The sequence below is a fragment of the Pleurodeles waltl genome, chromosome 7 (genome assembly GCF_031143425.1).
Source record: "Pleurodeles waltl isolate 20211129_DDA chromosome 7, aPleWal1.hap1.20221129, whole genome shotgun sequence".
Classification (NCBI taxonomy): domain Eukaryota; kingdom Metazoa; phylum Chordata; class Amphibia; order Caudata; family Salamandridae; genus Pleurodeles; species Pleurodeles waltl.
In genome coordinates, this window is record NC_090446.1 from 733,929,331 (window position 1) to 733,942,521 (window position 13,191).

At 50.5% G+C, this 13,191-nt stretch overlaps 1 protein-coding gene across 1 annotated transcript in view; it reads right to left on the minus strand.

Annotated features, from left to right (window-relative positions):
- Positions 1-13,191, minus strand: part of LOC138245536 (protein bicaudal C homolog 1-A-like) — a 275,979-nt gene that overhangs the window by 107,521 nt on the left and 155,267 nt on the right. The window lies entirely within an intron of this gene.

Here is a 13,191-nt window from a genome sequence, read left to right on the forward strand (position 1 = left end):
TATAATATGTCGTTCTTCCATTGTCGACAGGTCCACCAGCGGTCGGTACACGGGAGGATTCATCCTTCTCCTCGCAAGTCCCAGCGGACGGTGCCTAGAAAGGACAACATGGAGCACAGAGTGAAGCAAGCCACAGGTTCGTTCACACAGCTTGCACAGTAAATGAATCGCAATGCAGTGAAAGGCGTGTATGAGTGGCAATGCACAGCCTAGGCCTGTGTGACGCAGTAGACGATGTGCGCCAGAGGTCGCGGTACGCACCGCCGCGGGCGTGACTGCCATTTTCTAGCTGCTTAATCACTCGAGACCTGATCATCCACAGGAGAGGACCTATACTGCAAGTGCTGCTGTGACCTCGGTCTGGGAGATACTATGGCTGCTGCGACTGGGGAAAGGGCCCCTGCCTTCACTTCAGAAGAGTTGGAGAAACTTGTTGATGGGGTCCTCCCCCAGTATGCGCTACTCTACGGTCCTCCAGACCAACAGGTGAGTACACTGGGTGCATGTTGAATGGGCTATGCCTGTGTTGAGTGGGGTGGATGTAAGATGGTGGGGAGGGGAGCGAATGAGGAGTGCAACGCACGACAGATGAGAGCATGTGCCACATGGCAAGGTTGGGCCACTCACATCTACCATGCAGAAAAGTGATGATATTTCCTTTCCCACCCTGTACATGTCACATAGATCAGCGCCCATCAGAAGATCGAGATTTGGCGTGCCATCGCCAAGGACGTCCGGGCCCTGGGGGTCCACAACAGATGAGGCACCCACTGCCGAAAGAGGTGGGAGGACATCCGCCGCGGGACCAGAAAGACCGCTGAGTCTCTGCTGGGGATGGCCTCCCAACGTAGGAGGGGTGCCAGTTGTACCTTGACCCCCCTGATGTCCCGGATCCTGGCGGGGGCCTACCCCGATTTGGATGGGCGCGTGAGGACATCACAGCAGACACAAGGGGGTGAGTATCAGCACATTCTGCTATCTTTGCACGCAGTGGAGGTGTCTGGGTTGGGGAGGAGGGCTGTGGGTGACTTTAGGCCAGGGCGCTTTCTGTAGGCTAGTCCCCTCCTTTAGGCATGGCCCTGTGCACCCGCCCCCCACCTCTGTAGGGTGCCAAGTACAGCTATCCATGGTCCTGCATCACCCATGTGTGCATTGGTTGTCCATAGACCTGTAGGCCTAGTCACAAGTACTGAGTAGTGTACCCCGATTGCGCGGCGTAGTGCAGGGGGCTTCTGTGTCTGTCCTCTCCGACAACGGTGTTGCCAATGCATGCACTCAACCTGTCTTCATTTCTCCCCCCACCCATTTTCTTTTTCTTCCTGTGCATGTGTGCATTAGCATCATCAGGCAGAGGAGAATTGGCATCGGAGCACGAGGGAGCTGCAACTCACATGGCCCCGGAGGGCCATGCTACAGACACCGAGTTCACCAGTGATACGGAGGGCGAGGGGAGCTCCACAACGGGACCCGTGGAGACGTCAGCGACACCGACACGTCCTCGGAAGGGAGCTCCCTAGCGGTGGCGGCAACATCCGTGCCCACCGCCACAACAGGTACAGCCGCCACCCAGCGCACCAGCCCCGCCCTCCCAGCAGCCCCTCAGCCTTCGCTCCGTGCCCGCTCACCCAGGAAGGCGGGCATCTCCTTCGCCCCAGGCACATCAGGCCCTGCCCCAGTTACCCCTGCTGCCCTCAGTGAGGAGGTCATTGACCTCCTCAGGACACTCATTGTTGGGCAGTCTACCCTCTTGAATGCCATCCAGGGAGTAGAAAGGGAGGTGCATCGGAGCAATGCATACCTGGAGGGCATTCAGTCGGGTCAGGCTGCCCATCAACAATCGTTCAATGCTCTGGCCTCAGCACTGACGGCAGCCATTGTCCCTGTTTCCAGCCTCCCTCTTCTAACTGCCTCCACCCAGTCCCAGTCTCCTGTTCCTCAGCCTATCCCATCCACACCATCTGACCAGCCTGCACACACATCAACACCCAAGGGCAGCTCATCCAGACATAAGCACCACAGATCCCACAAGCATTCACCCAAGCAACATCCAGATGCAGACATGGCAACAGTCACTACCACCTCTGTGTCCCCCTCCTCCTCATCTCCCTCCTCCCTCCCTGTGACGTCTCCACTCACACGTGCATGCACACCACCATCAGCCAGTACTTCCATCACCAGCACACCCTCCAGTACAGTCCGCACACGTGCAGTCACCACCCCCACTGCCATTTACACGTCCCCTGTGTCCTCTCCCAATGTGTCTGTCACCCCCTCTTCCAAACCACACAAACGCAGGCAGCCACCCACCCAACAGCCATCCACCTCACGACAGCCTACATCACAAGCACCTGCACCCAAAGACAGCACACCTGACTCTCCTACAACCACATCCTCTTCCTCCACTCCCATAACCACTACACCTACCCGTCCCTGTCTTTCCAAATTGATTTTCCTTTCCAACCTTGACCTCTTTCCAAACACTGACCCACCCCCTCCATCTGGTAAGAGTCCTAAGAACACCTCAGCCACCACCAGCCCTGCATCGAGGGCGACCATAGTGCACGGGTATTGGAGTCCACCTTTTCCTAGTGCAGATACATCGGCCAGCAGCAAGGGGACAGCCAGCCCACCCCCTGGGAAGAGAACCCGAAAAACAAAGGGCCGGCGCGAGAAGGCTGAGACGGCTGCTACCAAGGAGCGTAGTTGTGGCCCGTCACCTGCCACAACATCAAGGGGAGGCAAGGGCCAGAGAGCTTCATCGAAGGAGGGCAAGGGCAGCAGGGCGGAGAAGTCAGCCAGCAGGCGCGCGGACCAGGAGGGCCCCACCAGCCCCATACCGGGTGTGACGGAGGACACCCACGGGCCCAGGACTCCATCACAGGAGGGGCCAGCAACCGCACGGTCGGAGGGCGACTAAGCGGGGAGTCCTGGCCAGGTCTGGCTCCCTTGAAAGACAGGACAAGGACCGCTGAACAGGGCCCCGCCAAGACAGGCACCGCTGAACAGGGCCCCACCGTGAAGAGTACCGCTGAACAGGGCCCCGCCGTGAAGAGCACAGCTGAACAGGGCCCCGCCGTGAAGAGCACCGCTGAACAGGGCCCCGCCAAGACAGGCACCGCTGAACAGGGCCCCGCCGTGAAGAGCACCGCTGAACAGGGCCCCGCCGTGAAGAGCACCGCTGAACAGGGCCCCGCCAAGACAGGCACCGCTGAACAGGGCCCGCCGTGAAGAGCACCGCTGAACAGGGCCCCGCCGTGAAGAGCACCGCTGAACAGGGCCCCGCCGTGAAGAGCACCGCTGAACAGGGCCCCGCCAAGACAGGCACCCCTGAACAGGGCCCCGCGGTGAAGAGCACCGCTGAACAGGGCCCCGCCAAGACAGGCACCGCTGAACAGGGCCCGCCGTGAAGAGCACCGCTGAACAGGGCCCCGCCGTGAAGAGCACCGCTGAACAGGGCCCCGCCGTGAAGAGCACCGCTGAACAGGGCCCCGCCAAGACAGGCACCGCTGAACAGGGCCCTGCCGTGAAGAGCACCGCTGAACAGGGCCCCGCCGTGAAGAGCACCGCTGAACAGGGCCCCGCCAAGACAGGCACCGCTGAACAGGGCCCCGCCGTCTCAAGCACCGCTCCGCTGGGCCCTTCATCTCAAACACCGCTCCGCTGGGCCCTTCATCTCAAGCACCGCTCCGCTGGGCCCTGCCGTCTCAAGCACCGCTCTGCTGGGCCCTTCATCTCAAGCACCGCTCCGCTGGGCCCCGCCGTCTCAAGCACCGCTCCGCTGGGCCCTTCATCTCAAGCACCGCTCCGCTGGGCCCTTCCTCTCAAGCACCACTCCGCTGGGCTCCGCCGTCTCAAGCACCGCTCCGCTGGGCCCCGCCGTCTCAAGCACCGCTCTGCTGGGCCCTTCCTGTCAAGCACCGCTGGCCCATTGACAGTGCGGGTTCTGTGTCGAGCTGGTGTTCACGCTGCACTCTGGGCACCCTGCCTCCTCCAATACCAGTGGAGTCGGTTATCCATCTGATGGACTGTGGCTTTGCACTCCCAGGATGGCACAGTGGGCAACCCTCCCACTGTAGAGACTTGTGAGACTGTGGCTTTGCACTCTCCAGGATGGTACAGTGGGCATGGAGGCCCCTCGTGGATCTGGCGTCGTGGACTCCTGTGGCTGAGGTGCCCCCCCGTCCCTTCCCCCTGAGGGGCCTGTAGTTTTATCATCTGATGCCCCAGCAGTGTTCTCTCCAACGGTATCTGGTCTACTGTGTGGGCTTTGCCCATGTGTTTGTGGACATTGGCCCACGGACTGTGGAACTTTAACAATATGAGTTGGACTTATTGCCTATGTATTTAGATTTTGCACTGTTTTTTTTTTATTTTTTATATTTCATATAGATCATTTTCCATGACTTCAATGAACCTATTTTATACATAAATTTTTTTTATCATTTTAATTATGTCTTTGCATTTTTCCAGGGAGTTTGGGGGGTGTCACTCTGAGTTGTTGCTCTGCATTGGTGTGTAGATATTTGGGGGGGGGGTGTCGCGTATGTGTATGCCCGTAACCTTTTCTCCTCCCCCCTCCCCTGTGTCGTAGGTGCAGTACTCACCGTTGTCGTCTGCGCCGGCGTTCGTACTCGTGGTAGATGAGCAGGTAGACAATAGCTGGTAGGATGTTTAATTCGGGTTCCATGCTGACCTCCGTCCTTGTGGAGTGTGTAGAGGTAAGCGTTTTCCCGTTCGTAGTCTGTTTCCGCCGTGTTTTTATCGGCGGGCTCCCGCCCCGGAAAAGGTGGCGGATTGGTGAGTTGTGATAGGCTGGGCGGTACATTGTCTGCCGCCTGCCTGTTGGCGGTGACCGCCGCGCTGTTTGTCTGTCCCACCGTGGCGGTCGGAGTGTTAAAGTGGCGGGCTGTGTTGGCGGTTCCCGCCAGGGTCAGAATTCCTTTTTTTTTACCGCCTGCCTGTTGGCGGGTTGGCCGCCGCTTTATCACCGACCGCCAGGGTTGGAATCACCCCCATAGTCTTTAGCCAACCTTGCCTCCTAAGTACAGCCGCACCTGCGAGCTGTCGAAATTCTGTCATGGCTATGTCCATTGCACAGTCTATGAGTTCCGCTGATGTGTGCTGACCTTGCAACATCTTCTTTGCCTCTGATCTTCCGTCCTCTGGCAACTGGTCAATATGCAGAGCGATGTCGGCCATAGCGGCCAGTCGCACCTGGCTAACACCACCAGTGAGTTAGCAGCTCTTACCACTAGGCTAGCCATCGAGGAGAACCTCTTCCCAATGTTGTCTAGCCGCCTACCTTCTTTGTCTGGAGGTGCACAAATCAGAGTAGACGGATTCTTGGACTTCCTCTGTGCCGCCTGAGCCACCACTGAGTCCGAATGAGGATGACCAATTAGACATGCAGGGGCATCGTCTGGTGCCTTCTATTTTTTGTTCAAATGAGGCAGCACTGCTGTGATAGTAGCAGGATTGTGCATCACTTTTAGGCCTTCTTCCCATAAGTAGCTGACCAGCGGAATAGAGCGCACAGATTTTTGAAACGGCTCTTTAAAATCATAAAGAAAACAATCTGTCTGTTTTGATGGCATTGGCAAAGCAAAATGCTTAGCTGCTCTTTCCAGGAGATTAAGAAATCCTCCGATGTTGTCTGGAGGGGACTCCACCTTTGATTGGGAAGGAGAAGGAGGAGCAGGAATAATGTATTCATCCCATCCGGAATGAGTGTCAAGGAGCTCCCCTTCTTCGTGATCACCTTCCGACATGTCAGTGTCCTGAGGTAAGGTCATATCCGGCGTAGCCACATTTGTTAGAGGTAAAGAAGCCGGTCTCTGACGTGGAGTGGTAACCCCTGAGACAGGCGATGGAGGAGGTTGTACCCCTTGAGGAGGAAAACATCTGCTGTAATCAGCCAGCATTGCTCGGAGGTCAGATAGTAAAGAGGTTGGAATGTACGCCCCTTCTTGATATTATTGGTCTCCTCCATAGAACTGAGGGTCATTCGTCTTCGTCCTGATATCTGACGTTGAATTGAGATGGGCTATGGGCTGCCCCAAATGGTCCCTTGTCGTCCGAGTCTTCATCTCCCTCTAACAAGAGCACTGGTAAGGGAGAGGTCACCTTACTTGGTGAGGTGTGCTTTGGGGTAAGTCTTTCATGTGTTTTCTGATGTTTTTCCCTCGTCGACGACGTCGTCGACGGCGCAGACATAGTTTTCGTCGACGGTGGAGTCGTCGATGACGAATGCATGGAGATTTTGATCAATGACAGCCTTACCGAAGACTCTACCGTCGACGATGGTAAAGTCGATAACGTCATAAGCACCATCGATGATGATGAGGTGTAGACGTTCGTCGACGATGAGGTCGTGGATGCCGCTCTGGTCAACGGTGGGGCACTGGTCGTCGACGATGTTGTCGTCAGAACTGTCGTCAACGGTGGAAGGGTGTAGGTCGTCGTTGTGAAAAAGCACTCACTGACGGTCTCGTCGACGAGGAGTCCGTCGTTGATGGTACTTTTTTTGTAGAAGTAGATGAAGGCCTTTTGAAAGGCACAGATGGAGGTACAGAGGATGACTTTTAATGCCTCTCAGAACTGCTGGCATGACCTCTCTCCCCTTTCCTGGAAGATTTTTTAGATGAAGTATATAGGCTGCAGCCGTTGTAAGACCCTGAGGCAGTCTTTTTGTGGGCTTTTCTCGATTGTTGGGAGGGAGATCTTGTGTCTGATCTCGCCCTTTTTGATGACTTTTTAGATATTGAAGAGTCATCACTATCAGAGTCGGAGACTGGATTCTCTCTGTATTTAAGTTTTTGCAGCCAAATCAATAATTTGCCTTCTCTATCCTTAAGAGTCTTAGAGGAAAAGGTACGACAAACCTTACAGTCCTTGGCTGAGTGGTCTGGATAGAGGCAGTACATACAATCCTGATGAGGGTCTTCAGAATGTAGTCTCTTCTTACCACAAGTTTTACAATTTCTGAATAAACCCTTCTTCTCTTTATCAGACATGTTGAAGGTGTTATTCCAATCAGGTCAAAGAAGTTTTTCGCTGAGAAAAATATGTTGAAGCTAATCCAAAAGGTGTGAATAAAAAGCAGAGCTCTGAGGAGACTCCCTAGCACGACGTGCGGTAGAAAATCTGAGGTGCTTGGGATTCTCTGTGGAGGATTCTAGAGGGTGGTGTTGTCTGATTGGTGGATGCTCAAGTTTGGTCCTTTTCCTAAAAATTACTCTGATAGACTGTTAAATTGAAGAGGCCTAAGGCCCTTTTGTTAATATATTTCAACACTACTTGTGTAATTTGTACCAGGGACTCCCATCTCGATGATGGGGAATGATTCAAGCATGTGAATCTATGAAAGTTCCAATACTGGAGTAAATTAAACTAATAAACGTTATTCTAAAAAAAAAAGTAAGGGGTATACCAGTATATGAACAAGATAGTTCATACAGTCATACAGCAAAGTCATAGAGGGGCCCGCTGTGTAGAGACTGTTGTACTCAGTGCATGGTGGACTGAGACTGACAACAACACTGAGACAGGTAAAACTAAATGAACTGGGCACAAAAGCTGAAGTCTTTCCCTTACCTGAGTAGAGCAGAGACCAAGACAGAGGTTACACTGTAAGCAAATATGGACTGCAACAGACAGTGGACCGAATTTGAGTGGAACAGAAAGCCAGAGTGGAACGAATAACCAGAATACAGGACAGACAAGTCAACAATCAGACAAGGAGAAACACAAGACAAGGAATTAAGAACAGGGCTTTAGTAATCAAGAACAGGAATACAGGAATCAAGAGTAGGCTTTACCCACCAGGCACTTGAACAAGTAATGCCCCTTTGGTACAGGGAAATAGGATTCAGAGCAAGGAACTCAAGGATGTACCCAAAAGGCACTGGGACAAGCAATGCGCTGATGGTACATGGAAACTGCAAGTATGATTCAGAGTAAGGAACTTCAGGCTGTACCCAACAGGCACTGAAACAAGTAATGCCCCATTTGCAGTGGCTGAAGGTCATTTTAGGAGGGAGGTGGGCGGACGGGACACACACACATAAACATGCACACTCACACTCATTCATTCACACACACACATCCATTCACAACACTCATAACCATATATTCAAACATATGTGCACACACGCACAAATATTAATTTAAATAAAAAACACACTTACCTGCAGCTCAGCCTCAGAAGTCCCAGGAGGGTTGGAACTACTGCCTTGGTTGAGCTAATGTCAGCCAATGAGGGAAGACAGCAGTCATGAGCCCCGGAGGTTCCAGGAGAGTTGGGACTGCTTACTTCCCCCAATGGCTGGACCTAGGTCAGCCAGTGAGGGAAGGTAGCAGCCCCAACCCTGTCACAAAGTGGGAAGGGGTCAATGAGATTGCTGACCCCACCCCACTCTGTGTTGATGTGTCACTGATTGACACTAGGCCCTGGGCGCTTCAGGGCTTCAAACTGAAGTGCTCAGGCCGGAGTCAGTGAGTGGCACTATCCCTCATCACAGAGGGGGAGAGCCTCGAGGACCTTTGCTGAGTTAAGAAGGTCACACCCACAGGAGTTGTGACCTCCTCAGCCCACCAAAGTTTAGCTCAGGCGGCCAGGAGCCTGCTCAAACAGCGCATGTCTAGCTCCTGGCTGCCTGGCTTGAAAATGAGGAGTGTCTGTCAGGCTGACCTTTGCTCAGCCTGACAGAAACTCTTGTTGAGGTGCAAAAGGCGAGGGGGTATGGCTCCTCGGCCCCAAATGACAGGCCGTGGTTGCCCATTGGTACATGGAACTGGAACTAGGATTTAGTACAAGGAATTCCAGAATGTACTCAACAGGAACTGGAAAAAATTATGCCCTGCTGGTATATGGGATAAACATAGGAATTCAGAACAAGGACAGAAAGAAATTCCGAACAAGGAAATAAAGGGGACCTCTGCCAACTCAGTGAATATGTGATCAGAAGCCCAACAGGAAAAACACAGAAATTAGGAAATCAGGCTGCAATAATTCAGCAGTGCAGGCAACTGGAGGAGAAATCAGGAGCTCCCAGCAAAGGCCGTTGAAGCACTAGTTCAGAATGTACAAGCCATCCTTAAATCCCTCCTGCCAGCTCACGGTCACACAGGGTGATTGGAATTCAGAACAGGTATAAGCAAGCTGCAGTACAGTGCAGGTGAGAGCAGTCAAAGTTCCTCCTCCAGCTCTGTGCCTGAAGGAGTGCACAGAGGTTCCAGAAAGCAACCAAAGGACAGTAATCACTGTCTGGTACTATCTAGGATAGATTACTGAAATGCCCTTTATGTGGGCATTCAACCATGGCAGCTGAATAAACCGCAGGCTCTACAGAATCCCACAACACACTTTTTCATGAGGATACCTAAACTTAACTCAGTATCTCGAGCCATTGCTGAAGTACACTGGCTAATTGTTGGGAAACTAGTCACTTTGACTAGCTCACAAAGCCCTCCGTGATATCGCCCCCCATATTATAAATGGTATACCACCAGGAGAATGCTTCACTTCAACTCCACTAATAATGTTGTGATGTCTAAAACAGTGGCCGAAGCTTCATCTTTTCCACTTCTAAAACATGGAATTCACTGCCTTTGTTTAGAAAACTGCTTAAGACCGGTCTGTTTCTTGTCTTTTGCCCCAGTAGACTTTCCTTTATTTCAGTAATAGACCCTAGCACCAAGACGACTTTGGGCATTTGCGCACTCTACAAACCATAAAATATCATATCATAATGGCAGTAGAAAGAAAGTACATATTTTTTGAGTTAAGTAAATATTCAGATGGATAAAAATGCAAATGTGGTGTTTGGTCACTCCATACAGTACCTAATGAGCTAGTAGGCAGTGGCTCTAATGTCTTTAGATGGGCCTTATACAAGTACATATCACAGGGAGAGGAGTTGAGACATTAGCTGGGGTAGGTTGATATTGGGGCTTCATTGGAGATCCTGAATGGGTGATTTGTTTTTACTGAAACACATTTTGAACCTCTAACATCCCATAGCAGTTAGTGAGTGTGATGTAGAACATTTTAGTAGCAAAGGATTTTGAGGAACTGAAGAAACATTTTTTTGTTCAGTGTAGTTGCTGGTTTGCTGACTATACATTATTCGCAAAGATTTTACAAAATTGAACAAATTCTAATTCACTCTTTTATCTGAAGCCCAAAAATCAGGAGTACACAATGATATGTAAAATATCTTGTATGCCCAATTCTAAATAAAGTGCTACAAGGGGGTGTCCTAGGTTTAACAAAGCCCTTATGAAGTTGTTTCAGCCTCTTAAATCTTTTTTGTATATACACAACCCCAAAGTTGTATTCCATGTATCGAGGCTGTTACTGCTTTTTGACAATATATCTGTTACTGAATAACTACCTAGTCTGTGTTCGCACTGTAACACTGCATTAGCAAATAATAAATATGTTCTTCAAACAATATTGTACAATAACCTCTATCAACCTATTCGTGGAGTTCACTGTTAATGAGAGAAGATGAGCAACACCCTCTGCAAATAACATTATGGGTTTGTTAGAGTTGCATAGTTTGAGTACATCCTCCTTTATTACCTCTTAGGTGCCAGCTATGTCATTTAAAAATAGGCTAAATAATAGAAAGGATAAACCAAACCTCTGTGGCGCTCGAATGAATGTGGAAACTGCTTGTGCATGCCCCACACTGATCATACCGTACTCTAGCCACAGTTCCCTGGTGTATAGTTGTAATTGCCTCCAACAAATCACTCTCATCCTTACACCATCTAGAGCAGCCAGGTCAAATGCTGACCAGGTCACATGCTAACCTCAAATTCATAAAGGTGAGATAAAGTGGCACATTCCTAATAACTACTTATTTACTGCAAATCATATAAAGTCACATTACCAGGTCAATATTACTTAAACGTCTTCTATAGCCAGCCTACACATCTGTCAGAATTCTCCCTGATTCTGCTCAGCTGTGTGCACTCTTCTCAAACCTTTAGTCACCCCATCTCATTAGGAGATAGGCCTATAATTTGCAGGAGCGTTTTTGCTTCCTTTTTTGTGCCATAGGATTACAGTGATGGATTCCCACGGTGTAGGGCATCTTCCGGTCATAAGAATCACACTAAACACATTCTTTGGCACTTGAGACCAGTGTCAGATTGGTTTAAATACCCTGGAACTGCATCTGTCGCTGGGGCTGTATTCGACTGCAGGCTCCTAATAGCCCTTTCCACTCCCTCTGACTTGATTATGTCAATTGTTTTACTTTACAGTTTCAATTTATGTGGCAAGAAAAGTCCAGTTAGGAATTTACAGCGCTATTAGCTCGAAATCGATCATGCGCAGGTCCCATTGCGTTGCAAGTGCTTGTTTATCTTGCAGATGGTCCTATATACATTAGGTGGATCCTCTTAGTACTTTGGCTCCTAAATACTTCACGGTAACAATTACTTCAAAATACTTCATGGTAACAACTTTTTACACACTTCAGGTACATCGCATCTTATCTGGATTCTTGTACTTACCCGCTTTTGATGTTTCTACACATCGCCTGTTCTTTCAATCATGGGACCCTTGTGCGGAAAGTCTAATTAATGAATGTTTCTTATTTCACTTTTTTTTTACTTTCTCACAATTTGTTGCCCTTCTTGCGGATTTGGTCTCCTACTAGTTGGTACACTCTTGTTGTGTTTGTACATGCAAGATTGGGCTTTGTCACTTGGTTTCCATGTTGGTTTCCCTTGTCTTGCTCACTTCTATCACGATTGTGGCCTGTTTTTCATCTTTCACTCAATTATGTTTGATGTTTTCGTCTTGGTATGAGGGTCGTGCATGAACTTCACGATTGACCGTTGAGGATTTAATATGGGTTGTTCTCAAATAATTTGTTTATCAAAAACTGAATGATGGTTCATAAACCTTTAACTTCCAGCTTTGAAAAAGTTGTCTAAGATGAAACACGTGTTCCCTGTCTTCTTTTGACTGGAAATATAATGACTGTTTTCTGATGTTGACAATACAACTTGGAATGGGATCAGTCATCTTTATCATATTTTCACTAATAAATTGGACCATCTTTGGACTTTTGTAGCGCTCTGGTTTTATTTATATATCAAACATATTAATAACTTCACTTCAATACATTATAAGAAAGTTGTTTCAATTTCAGTTATATTAATTCACTCTATATATGTGGAATGGCGTGATAAATGCATACTATGGCCCTCATTACAACTTTGACGGGCGGCGGAGGCCGCCCGCCAAAGTTGCGCCGCAGGAATACCGCACCGCGGTCTGAAGACCGCGGCCGGCATTCTGAGTTTCCCGCTGGGCAGGCGGGCGGCCGCCTTAAGGCCGCCCGCCAGCCCAGCGGGAAACAACCTTCCCACGAGGACGCCGGCTCGGAATCGAGCCGGCGGAGTGGGAAGGTGCGACGGGTGCTACTGCACCCGTCGCGTATTTCACTGTCTGCTATGCAGACAGTGAAATACAAGCGGGGCCCTCTTACGGGGGCCCCTGCAGTGCCCATGCCATTGGCATGGGCACTGCAGGGGCCCCCAGGGGCCCCGCGACACCCCCTACCGCCATCCTGTTCCTGGCGGGCGAACCGCCAGGAACAGGATGGCGGTAGGGGGTGTCAGAATCCCCAAGGCGGCGCAGCATGCTGCGCCGCCTTGGAGGATTCTGACGGGCAGCGGAAAACCGGCGGGAGACCGCCGGTTTTCCTGCACTGACCGCGGCCAAAGCGCCGCGGTCAGAATGCCCTAAGGGGCACCGCCAGGCTGTCGGCGGTGCTCCCGCCAACCGCGAGCCTGGCGGTCACAGACCGCCAGGCTCGTAATGAGGGCCTATGTGTTGTTATTAACATACATAAATATAAACCCAATAACACTTTCTGCACAAGAAGGTCTGATAAACAAATCAAATTTAAACCAAGAACTTTGAAAGCAGGATGACATTTCTTTTGGGCTTACCCCTTTAAACACCATGTAACGGTATGTGACCATACAACTGGATATCACATAGAAACATTGAAAATTATTGATGCCCAAAAAGGCCTGGCTCCACTCATAATTCTATTCAATGATAAAGTTGGACCTAGAGCAAATTAGTGAAGAACTAACGGCTGGGTATACAGAACAAAATTTGTTGGAAGTGACAAAAGATGACTGTGAATAGGGTAATAAGAG